This window comes from Agelaius phoeniceus, chromosome 16, assembly GCF_051311805.1.
Source record: "Agelaius phoeniceus isolate bAgePho1 chromosome 16, bAgePho1.hap1, whole genome shotgun sequence".
NCBI classification, from domain to species: domain Eukaryota; kingdom Metazoa; phylum Chordata; class Aves; order Passeriformes; family Icteridae; genus Agelaius; species Agelaius phoeniceus.
In genome coordinates, this window is record NC_135280.1 from 2,097,639 (window position 1) to 2,111,261 (window position 13,623).

Consider the following 13,623-nt stretch of genomic DNA (forward strand, 5'->3'; position numbering starts at 1 on the left):
GCAGTGAATATTTTTCTAATTGTATCTCTTAGCTGGAAACTCTCGAAACCCCAAATTGGATTCTTTTTCCTTGTCTGATAGGGAGGGGAAATGCAGGCTGGGGAGCCTGGGGGACTGGTTTGATGGTTAAAAAAATCAGAGTGGCACTGGGCAGGCTTGCAGCAGCCATATGCTCAAATCCCAGGGGTGAGCACTCACCAGGAGGCACAGGATGCTCCAGAACATTTCTGGTGTGTTCTCCAGATGTCCCAATTCCTGTGGCTGAAGGCAGGGGTGCTCTGCCTGTCCCCCAGGCTGCCCAGTGTCCCCTGCCACGCTGGCACTGTCCCTTTGTGCTCCCTCACTCCTGTGGCTGAAGTGTGAAGCCCTGGCTGGGAGATTTTAAGGGAGGTTTTGCTGAAACGAGACAAAATCGCTCCTGGCTTTTGTTTAAACGAGGAATTTGGCCTGGAAAGTATCAAATCTACTGGGGAATGGTGTGCTTGGAGTAGAAGAACTTGTTAGAACACGTGGCTGTGTGTCTTTAGGGTCACTGCACTCTGCTTTGTGCTCTGTGTGGCTCCAGGGAGTTGTGTCAACAGGATGTGGAGTTTGGGCCATGTCCGTGGACTTTTCTGTGCCTCAGCCTGGAGAGGAGGAGGCTGAGGGGAAACTCCTCAGGATCTGCAGTTCCTGGCACCAGGGAAGGGCTGGAGCTGTGCCAGGGAGGGTCAGGTTGGATATTAGGAAAAGGTTCTTCCCCCAGAGGGTGTTTGGGCACGGCCCCGAGGCTGCCAGAGCTCCAGGAGGGTTTGGACACCACTCCAGGCATGCCCAGGGTGGGATTGTTGGGGTGTCTGTGCAGAGCTGGATGGTCCCTGTGGGTCCCTTCCAACCAGGACATGCCATCATTCCATAATTCTGTGTTGGGAGCCAAACTGGAGCCTGTTCCCTGCAGCTCAGGGGCAGCAGGGCCCCAGCTCCCTCCTAACTCCTCTCTCCCAGCCTTTGCTGCTCTCCCAAACTTCTGCCCTGCACCCCAAAGGTGCCTTTGGGGTTTTTTAGCTTCTCCATGGAAAACACTTTGGGGCTGTGGAGTGCAGGGCTTGGATTTGAAAAGGAGCTCGAGGGATGCTTCAGTGGGATCAGGTTTTGGGGCAGGAATGGTCCAACCAGAAAAGCTGGGAGAGGAAGCACTGGGAGCTCTCAAAGGCAGAGCTGCCACAATTTCCTGCCATGTGAGCTCAGGGTGAGGCTTTGATGCTAACACAAACTTTATCTGGAGGTGGTTTGGAGGGAGACAGACCCAGTTCTGACTCTCCCACAGAAATCTGGATGAACTCCTCACCTGGGAGGAAACTGCAAAGCTGCTTTTTGATGTGCCAGCCACTCCTGCACCTTGTTAACACATCTGTCTCTCAGCGTGACCTCTCTTAAAGCCTTTAAACGCTGATGGATTAATTTGCTTTTGATGTCTGGGCTAATGAAGTGCTGGGTCTCCTCTGTTTCATTTTCTAGTTGGGTGGATTGAGGCTCAGGAGCAGCCAGGGCTGGAGCTGGGGCTTGGTTTGCAGCTGACTGAGGGACAGGTTAACTCAGGCTTGGCTGCCACGAGGAGCTGAGGATGCTCCCCTGGCTCTGCACAACCACCTGAGGCAACTCCTGGCTGGGGCTGAGCTCCAATAAAAGGCATCATTAGGCAGGCAAGGAGGAAATTCCGTGCTGTGCTCAGCTGTGCAGAGGTCAGGGTGCTTCAGCAGCACCAGCAGCCCGTGGTCACCAAGGCAATGCCAGCTCATTGCCATGGAAACCCTCGCCACCTCCTCCAGCCTGGCTTGCAGCAAATAATTGCTTGAGATCCGCTGTGGATGCCACAAATGAAATCATCTGGCGGCTTTCAGCATGGTCTGCCTGCTTTGGGAGCCCACCAGGAGGATTTCCAGCAGGGCAGGGGTTTTTGGGAGCTCGTGGCTTCCTCAGGGTTTGCACAGGGTTGGTTGGTGGTGGAGCTTGAGGAGTTCATGAAAGCCACCAGGCAGGAGCTGCAGTCTGAGTTCTCTCACTGCCACTCTCAAATCCAGCCTGGTGTTGCCTGTTCCATCCCTGCCTGGAGGATTTGGATCAGTTTGGCTTTTTCCTGGGAGCAGGAGGTGGATCCAGGCCCTGGAGCAGCCGTGGGGTCTGGGCTGAGCAGGGCTTTGGAGCAGCTCTGGCTCTTTGCTCCTCGTGGCTCTTCCTGCTTCACTTCTGCCACTCAGAGCCATGGCAGGACTGGGAAAAACCAGGGGAAAAAGCCATCTTGATTAAGGCATGGAAGATAGAAAGTTGCAAAAGAAATAATCCCAGAATGGTTTGGGTTGAAGGGACCTTGAAAGGGATCTTGTTCCACAGGCAGGGACCTTCCACCACCCCAGGCTGCTCCAGGCCTTGGACACTGCCAGGGATGGGGAATCCAGTGAAATCCTGGTTTATTTATCTGTCAGAGCTGTCCCTGCCTGCCATCTGCCCCCCAGCTGCATGTGGGACCTGCAGGGAACTGAATCCACTGAAATCCTGGTTTATTTATTTGTCAGAGCTGTCCCTGCCTGCCATCACCCCCCCAGCTGCATGTGGGACCTGCAGGGAACTGAATCCACTGAAATCCTGGTTTATTTATTTGTCAGAGCTGTCCCTGCCTGCCATCTCCCCCCCAGCTGGGTGTGGGACCTGCAGGGGTTGGCAGAGCCTTGCAGGGTGATGGGAGAGGTGTTGCTATTGCTGCTGTAATTAGTGGTGGGTAATTAGTGTTCCTTAACAGCCCCCTTTGCCCAGCTCACCAAGGCTGAACTAAGGACCCCCAAAACCAAACTCACCCACTCCTGCCTGGGGAGAGTCTCAGGTGTTCACCAAGCCCACAGTAATAGTGAACTGCAATAATTTTAATTAGTGCTGCTGTTATTAGGGCTAATCCAGCTGAATTTCATTATTTTAGTGGTGATTTTATGTCGTTATATCAAATTAGAATCACTGATTTTTTTTATTTTTTCCTGTATTATTTTGTTCCCATAACAATAAAACCACACTGAAAAGCAGGGCAGGCTTGGGAGTGAGGCATCATTCCTGCAAAAGGAATCAGAAAAATCCCATGGAAAGTCACCTCCTGTGTTTGAAGTTCTGTTTTCCAGACTTTTTCCCAATGTTAAGAATAAATATGGCAAGAGAAAAGCATAGTGCAAAGTCAGCACAGTGCTTTCTGTGAATATTGGTGGTGGTTTCATAGAATTTCATTTCACTGCAGGGTTTTTTTTTTTGTCAAGAAGGTGAAAATGTGGGAGCACTGGGCCATCTCCAGACTCTGAAATTCTGCCAGGTGCAAACCCTGGGCCTGGATAGAATAATGGGATACAAAGAGGTGGTGAGGAGCAGGGCTCACTGAGCTCCTCTGCTGCTTTTTGCTCCCACTTGGAAATTCCAGGCTTTCACTCAGTGCAGAGTCCAGGTGATCCCACTGTGCTGAAGGGCAGCTCTGCCTTGGAATTCCTCCCTGGCCTCTGGAGTCCTTCCCTGCCTCAGCAGAACAAGCTCCTCTCATCTCAGGGAGCAGGAAGGGTGCCAGTGCTTGTTGTTTTTTAATATTTTATTTTATTTTATTTTATTTTATTTTATTTTATTTTATTTTTTGGGGGTTTTTAATTTTTATTTTATTTTATTTTATTTTTGGGGTTTTTTAATATTTATTTTATTTTACTTTATTTTATTTTTGGGGGTTTTAATTTTTATTTTATTTTATTTTATTTTTGGTTTTTTAAAATTTTTATTTTATTTTATTTTTGGGTTTATTTTATTTTATTTTATTTTATTTTATTTTATTTTTGGGGTTTTTTTAAAATCTTTATTTTATTTATATTTTATGTTGTTATTTTTTAAAGTTTATTTTTAAATTCCTCAGGCACAAGTGGTCTGCAGCTTCTCCTGAGGACCAGGGAGAGCTCTGCTCCCTGCTGGAGCTGTGCCCGGGGAGGTTTAGGTTGGATTTTAGGCAAAAGTTCTTCCCTGGAGAGTGCTGGGCACTGGAACAGCTCCCCAGGGAATGGCACAGCCCCAGGGCGTGGGGACAGCACTGCCAGGGATGCACAGGGTGGGGTTTTTGCAGGGCAGGAGCTGGGCTCTGCTCCCTGTGCATCCCTCCCAGCTCAGGGCATTCCACGATTCCAGAATTCCCGAGGTAAAATGGAGCAGGAGCCTCAGGAGAGCCCCTGGCTCCCAGTGCCAGCTGCACGTGCTGGAGGCTGCTGGCAAACACAGCCTCTGCTTTTGTAGCTTTTTGTCCTTCTGCTTTCCCTTTCTGATCCTGGAGGATGGGCTTTAATTGCTGCTTTAGTCTGGTGCTGGTGGCTGAAAGGAGAGATCAATAATTCACGGGGAGCTCCAAGGTTCCCATCTGCCTGCCTTGGCTGAAGGCTGCAGCACCCTGGGCTCTCACAGCTTTGTGCTTTCCCAGACAAAAAGGAGTTCAGGACGATTGCTGGGGTTGTGTTGGGTTTGCTGGAGGGGAGGAAATGTGGATTTCCCCTGGGTTTGTTCTCCTGGCTCTGTGTTTGATGGGAGCAGGGAGGAGCTGCTGCCTGGGTTCCAGATGTGGGTTTGCAGATGATCATTTCTGTGATGTTAAACCTTGGGATCTTCAGCTGTTTGGGAGCATTTTCTCTCTTTGGGAAGCTGTATCAAACCTGGGACAGTCCAGTTTGGGGAGATAAAAGGGCTGGAGGTTTCTCCAGCTGTGCTGTCCCCATTGGATGTCCATGAACTTCATCAGCCTGTGGAAAAGGTGACTTACCCAGCCTAGGAATGACCTGGATCCTGAGATCTCAAGGGATCTTTTTGATCCAGTGCCACAAAAATCACAATAAATAGAGCTGAACTCAGCTGGTCCATGCCCAGGCTCTGAGGCAGGATCAAGTGTTGCCATGTCAGGGTGCTCAGAGGTTTCCTGGCATTGAGAGGGTGAACAGCCCTGGTTAATTGGGATCAGCTGGAATTGGGATTGTTCAGCCTGGAGAAGGATCTGGGGTCAGTGAACTGTGGCTTTTCAGTGTCTGAAGGGAACCTGCAAGAAAGGTGGAGAGAGATCTTTCACAAGGGCCAGGAGTGCCAGAACAGAGGGAATGGCTTCAAACTGACAAGAGGGCAGGGACAGATGGAATATTGGGAAGGGATTCCTGAATTCCTCCCTGTGAGGTGGGAAGCTGTGTGAATTCCCAGAGAAGCTGTGGATCCCTGGAAGCGTCCAAGGCCAGGTTGGACAGGGCTTGGAGCACCCTGGGACAGTGGGAGATGTCCCTGCCCATGGCAGGGGGTGGCACTGGGTGGGCTTTGAGGTCCCTTCAACCCAAACCATTCTGGGGTTCAGTTCCTCAAAGGAAAACCCACAAAGAACTCGCTGTGCCCAAACGAGACACACCCCCAGCTTTTCTCCTGCTGTCCTCCAACATTTCCATTTCCTCCTCCTATTCCAAGACCCTTGGACCTTTTAAAACCTCTCCCAACCTTCTCCCATCTCCTCACATCCCGCTTGGGCACTCAGAGGTCGGGTCCAGCGGCTGGCTCGTGCTTTTTTCAAGAATTACCCTCTCCTTGAACTCATTTCCCCCTCCAGCCTCTCCAGCTCCTCTCCTGGGCTGCACAGATGACTAAGCCAAGGTTTTTTGGTTTTTTTTTTGAAACACAGACTAAACACATGCCCACCTTCCTCCCCAGCACAGCCCCTGCTGAGCTCCCCTGATGCATTTCATCTCCCGATGCCCGCGGATCACCAAAGTGCATTTTTCAAAGGGACTCTCCATAAAGCTCTATTAGCAGGGTATGAGTAATGGCTTGACAAACCAGATTTAAGTGGCCCCTTCTGAATCATCTTGGCAGTAATAGGGGGAGTGTGTCCATTTTTTGATTAAATATTTCCAGTGCCATTAACTCGGCCGAAGTAAACAACTTCTATTGGGTTTGCCTGCTAATGACAACCCAAAGGTCTTTGATCCTGGGGTTGCAGAGAGCCAGGAGCTGGATAAAGATCATGGAATCGTTGCTAAAGTGTCATCAAAGAGTTGGGAAATGGTTCTTTACTCTCTCTGTGTGCGTGTCCTGCCACCTTCAGTGCATGTGGTGCCGCCTGTGATGCTCTTGGGCAGCTGTGGGGAGTGGCTGGAGGATTTTCCCAAGAAAAATCCATAATTAACCTTCATTTCTTGTGTAGATTCCTTCAGGCTGGGTCTCTGTTGCTCCTTTTTTGCCTGCAAGGGGCTGGGGCATATTCCATGGGTTTTGTGTGTATCCCAGTCTTAAATATTCCAGCTCTTCATATCCCAGGACTCAGCTCACACCTAAAAGGAAAAGGTAGAGCCTCGTTCTTCTTTTGAATTAATGAGATTTGAGATCTCTTCAGCCTAAATATAAAGCTATATTTATTAATATATGTTTTAAAGGACCGTAAATCAGTAGGAAGGATGCATTATATTTTAAAAATTAATTCTTTGTGGTTAACCAGCCAAACAAGGCTGATTTCAGGCATTGTGCTGATGATTTTGGGGGCCATTAATTATTGACTTCAGCACAGAGCGTGGTCAAGAACAGCTTTGCAGTGGGCAGGAGCCGTGTGGACAGAATTCCTTGTGTGAATGTAATTTTTTTATGGTGAGGGAGAAGCCAAATTTCTTGGATGAGAGTCAGGCCAGGCCCTGCTCTGAGCTGTCCTGGCCAGCAGATCCACTGGTGCTGCTCAGCATATGGATGGGAATGATTCAGGCTGGATGAATTCCCTGGATTTTGGCCAGAGGCTTTTAAAGGAGCCAAGGCCATGCAGGGTGGGATGGCAGCAGGCAGAAACCTGCTCCTGTTTCCAGGGACAAGGCTCCAGTGACAGGCTCTGGGAGGTTGGGAAGAGGCCAGAGCATCTCCTGGGGTGCTCCTGAGGGTGATCCCCCTGCACTCAGCCCAGGAGACATTCCCTGGCCTCAGCACAGCCACATTCCCATTTTCCCTCTTTTTCCTGACAGTGGCACCAGTGTGCAGAGTCCAGTTCTCCCAGCTGCTCCCGGGGCTTTGCTGGAGCCATTCCCTGCTTATTTGGAGAGCTGGCTCCTTCCTGCTGGGACTTCTCATTTAATAACTGAACCTGAGCACTGCTGGCCTGCTTTGGGGCATTGTTTTACAGGGTTTGGGTGGGTTTTTCTCATTTTAAGGCTTATTTTTGAGCCATCTGTCACTCCAAGTGATCCTCCACCCAGACACAACCCAGCTGATTGCCCTGCTTTCCCAAACTGTTCTGCTGATAACATTTCAGATTGCCCTGGTCCCGTCCTCCAGAGGCTGGAGCAGGCAGCACTTGATCTAATCCTGCTTGGCATTTATGTCACTGGAAATGAAATTGCATTTTGCTGAATGAAACTGAGAAATGGGAAAGTAATACTGCAAATATGTTCTGCCACGTGGGATCTCCTGCCAGGGAAGCTTCTGAGGGAAGTTGATTATCCCAGAGAACAAACTCTGCTCTTCTTGCAGGACAGGGAAATGTGGCACCCAGGGGTTCTTCTGGAGAGAAAACACTCCCAGCCTGCAGACAGAGAGCCCTGGGATGGGCTGGGTTGGGAAAAACCTTAAAGCTCATCCAGTGCTACCCCCAGGGTCACCTTCCAGCACCCCAGAGGCTCCAAGCCCTGTCCAGCCTGGCCTTGGACACTCCAGCTTCCCTGGGGTTCTGTGCCAGGGCCTCATGGGGAACAATTCCTTCCCAATATCCAAACCTGAACTGCAGGGACTGGCACAAAAATCTTGGGGGGTGCCTGAATTTGGAACCTGGTCACTGAACCCCGCTGGGTTTGGGGTTTGGTGCTTCCTCCACCCCCCAATGTCCCTTTGGCAGCCCCAGGAAGGAGCAGAGTTTTGCATCTGGGAATGGAATCGTCAAGCATGGAGCAGAGAGTTAAAAGGAACTCTGCAGAGCATTAGGAGATCAAGCAGGTCAATTGAGAGGAGGAAAAATTACCATCAGTTATCTTCAATTAAATTGTTATCGCTCCACATGAAGGATCCCATTTAGAGGGAGGCATAAAACCTGAGAGTGGAGGTGACTGAGGGAATAAATTCCCCATTTTTCATTCCAAACCCAGAGAGGGAACATCCATCAGCAGGCTCAAGGAGGAGATCTCTTTTTCCTTCTGTTTCCAGCCCACTTTGAAGCAGAGCCCATTTGGAAATCTCTCAGTGACACTTTTTTTTTTTTTTTTCAGTGGAAAGCACAAACTCCTTAAAGCCACAACTTTTAGGAGAGGCTTTAATAACAGAGAACCCCTTCTTGAGTAGGACTTGTGCTTCTGAGAGGTTGTGGTTGTGTCTGGCTGTTAAATTTAGGGCAGTGGCACCCCAAAATAGCAAAATATCTCAGTTTCCAGGGCTGGGATATCCTGGTTCAAGTCCCTGATCTCTTTCCAAGGTCAGAGAGCAGAAATAACTTTGAACTGTGCTCATGGAGCCTGGGAAAACATCACCCAAACCCCTTTTATTTTTTTTTAGGAAATTTTATCACATATAGGAAGGCAATTCCTGTGGTCTAGATGGACTAAACCAGTTTGAAGCTGATTTTCAGACATGAAGAGTCCAATCTTGTAGTAAATAAACTTCATCCAAATGGTTTACACAGGAGATAGTTTCAGATGCAGGAGTTGAAAAGCCCACTTGTGTTATTGCTGGGGTTTTTTTGGGTTTGATTTTTTAAAGGCAGGGAAAGCAGAGGAGGAAGCAGCCAGGTCTGCAATTGCTCGGGGGGTTCTGCTTGTTTGCTTTGCTGGGTTGTTTACTTACCTCAGAAATATCAGAATTGCTCAGTTTGATCTTTGACAAGCGAAGAAGGAGAGAAAAATAAAGGTCAGAACGGAACCTTCATCTTCCCTGGGGTGTCACTTACATCCCCTGACAGCTCTGCTTCCTCTGCCTCCTGAAACTCCCTGGAAAAGGAGCTTTTTGCCCAGGCTGCTCCAGAGGCAGGGGAATGACACAGCTGGAAATGAAACCCAGCAGAGTGAGGAGAGCAGGGCAGCCTCTCCCTGCTGCGTGTAACTAAGCACTGGGAGATGCCACACATCCCTCCTCCCCTCCTTCTTCTCCTGGGAATGCTCAGATTCCTCCCTGGGAAGGGTGGGGAAGCCTGGCACAGGTTCCCAGAGAAGCTGTGGATCCCTGGGGGTGTCCCAGGCCGGGTTGGGGCACCCTGGGATGGTGGGAAGTGCCCCTAGGTGGGACTGGATGCTCCTTAAAGCCCCTGGGCTCCTTCTCCTCTCTCTGCATTCTCTGAGGGTTTTGATTCCCTGACACGGGGCTGCAGACAGGTGAACTCTGTGGCAGTGGAAAACCTGGTAATTGGAGAATTATAATTGCCCAAAAATGAGGCGATGGGAGGAAACAGGAGTGCCCCGGAGCCAGGCAGGGATTGACAGATCATTATTGTGCCTGGTCAGAGCCTCTGTGGGCTGAATGCAACATCTAAAGCAGAAAAGCCAACATAAACAAGTGCTGCAAGTCCCATTGACAGCTTTAGGCTCGGGACTAGGAGAAAAAACAACCCAAGTGCAAAGGATGTTTATGAGACTCAATGTTCTGGGTTTGTTTACTGCTCCTCGGGGCTCTGCCACTCTCAGATCTCCCAGCTCAGGAAAAGTTGAGCTGCTTTGGAGGGGGATTTCTGAAGGAAAACAACATTTTTAACTCTGGAAACTTCCCTGGTCATTCTGCAAGGAGGAGGTGGTGTGGAAGAGACCTTTCCTCCTCTGTGAGGGATGCAGGTGTGATTATTTCTGAGTTTCAGAGCAGAAAGGTGTTCAGTTGTCCTGCTGAGACCGAGCCTAAATTATGTAAAATAGCAGCTGGTGGATGCAGCAATCAAAGGAGATGAGGGAGAAGGTGGGCGAGAGGAAAAAGAGGCACAAAGAGATCCCAGTCCTTGGAGGACTGCAGGAATTCAGGTGCACAAAGAGAATCCGAGGCTGCAAATTCCACCCTTCATTGTCTGCTTGGAGGAGCCATCGATGGGTTTCTCTTTTATTGCATTCCGTGGTTCCAGGAAGGCTCTGGGGTCCTTGCTGAAACCACAAGTGGCAGATTCTCAGCTCCCGAGGTTTTCAGACCTAAACTATTTAGGAAAGGATTTTTTTTTTTTTTTTTTGTCTGTTTATCTGAACTTGGAATGAACTGTTTGAGGTTTGTCCCTAATAAAAGCATAGTTTGGAATCGCTGGAATATTCTGCAGCATAAAAATGGCCTTGAAAACGGGCAGAGAGGGGATGTGTTTTGCCTGCAGTCAGAGCTTGCTCTTATTTAAACTCAAGGATGCTGAAATCTCCCAAACTGATCCCACACAGTTCCTGCCCTTCCCTTGAATAGTGGGAAATTTAACCCTGCAGCCCAAGGATGATTTAAATCTGAAATTGTGAAGCTTAGACTGAAATCTGAACATTTTTGAGTGTTCCCTGGGATCTGCCAATGGGACTTGGGTTTAACCGTTCTGTGCTGGTTTTTGGTGGCAGTTTCCAGCACGGCCATTCCCATTCCAGCCTCCACATCCAGCCTGGGGGATCCTCAGGCCAGCATTGCCAATCTTGTCCCACATTCTGGGGATTCCTGAGCATTCTGGATCCTCCTGCCGTTCCACGGGGTGACCTTTTGGCCCTGGAATCCTGGACTGATGCAAAGGTCAATAATTGCAGCAGCAGAAGGTGTGGAGGTCCCCAAAGCTGCTGGGGGGTCGTGCTCACCCTCTTTGTGTTTGGAAAAGGAATTTTTTTCCTGGTGCAGCTTGGAGCCCAATGGAGGGCAGGTATTTTCCCTGCCAGAATCGTTGAGGCTTCGAAAAAAATTGGCAAAAAGCAAAAACCTCCACCTTAGACCAACTCTCCTGGAAGTGCCTCATTTTGCTGCCAAGCTTTGTTACACATCCCAACCCGAGCTGCATCTCATGACAGAACCACTGCTGGAGCCAAAAGCCTGAAGTTTCCAGCTCTGAGCAGGTCACAACGAGACATTGCAGCAATTTGAAAGTGTTGTTGCAATTTCGTTTTCTCCCAGCCAGAAAGTTGGACGAAAATAATCCTCGCCATGAAAAGCTTTGGTTTCAGCAAATCAACAATTTGTTTCACCCGGAGAAAAAGACTCCTGGAAAAATTCCTGCTCTGGGACTGCCTTTAATTCGGACAAAATCAACAGTGGCTCCTAGTGGCTGACTGCAGGGGAATGGCCAAATCCATCTTGAGTGTCCCTTCCTTGACCCTCCTCGTGGATCTGTGCTCGTCAGCGAGCGGGAAATTTGCGCTGCGAGCAATAAACCATTTCAGAAGGCATAAAAATATCCCCGTTTCCCCGGCTCCCGTTGGTGTCAGGGGAAGATAATTACACTGGAAGGCTGGAGCAGTGGATGTTTGGCTCATCTGCTCCTCAGCATCCTCTCCAACAATCCCCAAGCTCCCAGCGGAGCTTGGCCGCCGTTCAGGGCCATCCGTCCTTGTCGGTGCCCGGCGGGTCCTGCCCGGCGTCCCGGCAGGATCCCGCTCCAACATCCCCGCTCACAGCTGGCCCTGTCATCACATTAGTGCTGCCTGCCTCCAAATGCCATCCCAAAAGGATAATGGAGATCCCTGAGGTGAGATTTTGCAGTGTCAGCCGTCTGTCAACCTTTCCCAGGCGTCCTGCCGCGCTCCAATCTGCTGGATCAGCTCCTGGGCACAGCTGCTGACGTTCCAGGCCACCTCCTTGTCCTCTCCTGTCCCCGTCCCTCGTGGCCTCTCTCCCCTCCCTGACAGATCGCTGCAGATTTTCTCCCACACTTCAATAGGAAGCAAAAGTCACGGGTGCTGGAGACAAAGCAAAAAGGGCACGAATTGTCAAAGGGAATTGGGAAACGAATTCAGGATTGGCTCAGTGCTCCACAGGAGGATCTTGGGTTTGCCTAAGGAAACTTGGGATTTTAGAGAGTAACAATGTACAAATTCCTTTTATTTGCCTTATGGTGTTTTAGGTTTTTCAGCTTTTCAGACTCTGACTTTTTTGGTGATGACTCTGAGATTGTCTTATCATGATGCACTTGATGATCTTTGAGGTCTTTTCCAACCTTAGCCATTCTGTGCTTCTATATCCACATCATTCCAGGATTGGGGATGTCGAAGTGACCACCAGAAAGCCCAGTTTGCATAATAAATTTGTAACTCTTAGCAGCAAGGGGAATTTGGAGAACCCCACGCTAGGTTTGCCTTCAGTGTATGAGGCTGCTGCTCCATGGGAGAGGATGAGGTTCTGGGAATGGCAGTGGGCAGGTTTTCCATGTTTCCCAGGAAAAAAAGTGCTGGGGAACAGCGGGGAAAACAGAACCCCAGCAAGCTGCAGATCCCTGTCAGGAATGGTGGTGGCTTCTTCTCCCAGATAATCAGCAACAGGATGAGAGGAAACGGCCTCAAGCTGTGCCTGGGGAGGCTCAGGTTGGACATCAGGAGGAATTTCCCCATGGAACAGGGTGGTCAGGCACTGGAGGTCTGGAGTGCCCATCCCTGGAGGTGTCCCAGGAACTCCTGGAGGTGGCACTGAGTGCTCTGGGCTGGGGACAAGGTGGGCATCAGGCACAGCCTGGACTGGATGGTCCTGGAGGTCTCTTCCCACCTCAGAGATCCTGGGATTCTGTGTGATTCCTTGCTGACAATTGTCATTCATTTCCCAGCCTCAGCCTGCCACCCACACCCTGTTCCAGGAGCTGTGCCTGCAGGGACACCAGACTTTAATGAGTTCTTTTGCTCCTTGTCGAGAATTCCCTCTCCAGCCCTGCCTGGGGGGGACCCTGACCGTGCCAGGTCCTGACAGGGAGCTGGGGACGGTGCCAGCACCGTGTCCTGTCCCTGCTGGGCCTGGAGCAGGACAGCCTGGGAGCCTGCAGGGCTATTTTGGGATCAGTCTCTGTGGAGAGCTGGTCAAATTCCATCCCAGAGCAGCCCTGAGCCTCTGATGAGTTGTTTTTGGTTTGTTTTTTTTTTCCCTCTCCCCAGGTGTGGTGGTTTCATTTGGAAACTGGGTGGAAATACTGATTTTGTGTAGTGGCTTTGGTTTGCTAGTTTTCGATTTTTAAAATTTTTGTTTAATTTTTAATTTTTTTATTCCAAGCCACGACAACCAGGTAGCTTTGGCATCGTGAGGGAAAGGAATAGGATGGATGAGCTCTGCCTGATGTGAGGGAATCGGGCCCTGCAAATTTCCCACTCCTTCCCCGGTATCCCATGGCAATCCGAGTTTATGGATTAGAACCTGGAGCTCTGAGTGCTCTTCCCCTGGATAAATGGTTGAGCAGCAGACAGACGATTGCAGGGAGTAATTTAGCGGTGAATGATGGCTCATTAGCAGCCCACGGGCTGGAGGGGATGTGTGGGCTCTTCCCAAATCCCAGTTAACTCTTTCCCCCTCTCCTTCCCTGCCAAGGCTTGGATTTGCTGAGTGTGGATGTGTTACAGAGCCTCAAGTAGTGCAACAACATCCCCCCAAACCAGCCGATTTTTACCCCCCTAACGAGGGATGGGGAATAAAGGAAATTATTATCAGTCCAGGAGATGAGTCAGATATGAAAATCACACTTTTTCCCAGACAATG

General features: G+C 49.8%; 1 protein-coding gene across 2 annotated transcripts in view; it reads left to right on the top strand.

Moving 5' to 3' along the window:
* CACNA1H (calcium voltage-gated channel subunit alpha1 H) overlaps positions 1–13,623 on the top strand; it is a 153,552-nt gene that overhangs the window by 88,325 nt on the left and 51,604 nt on the right. The gene's annotated exons all lie outside the window — the stretch shown is intronic.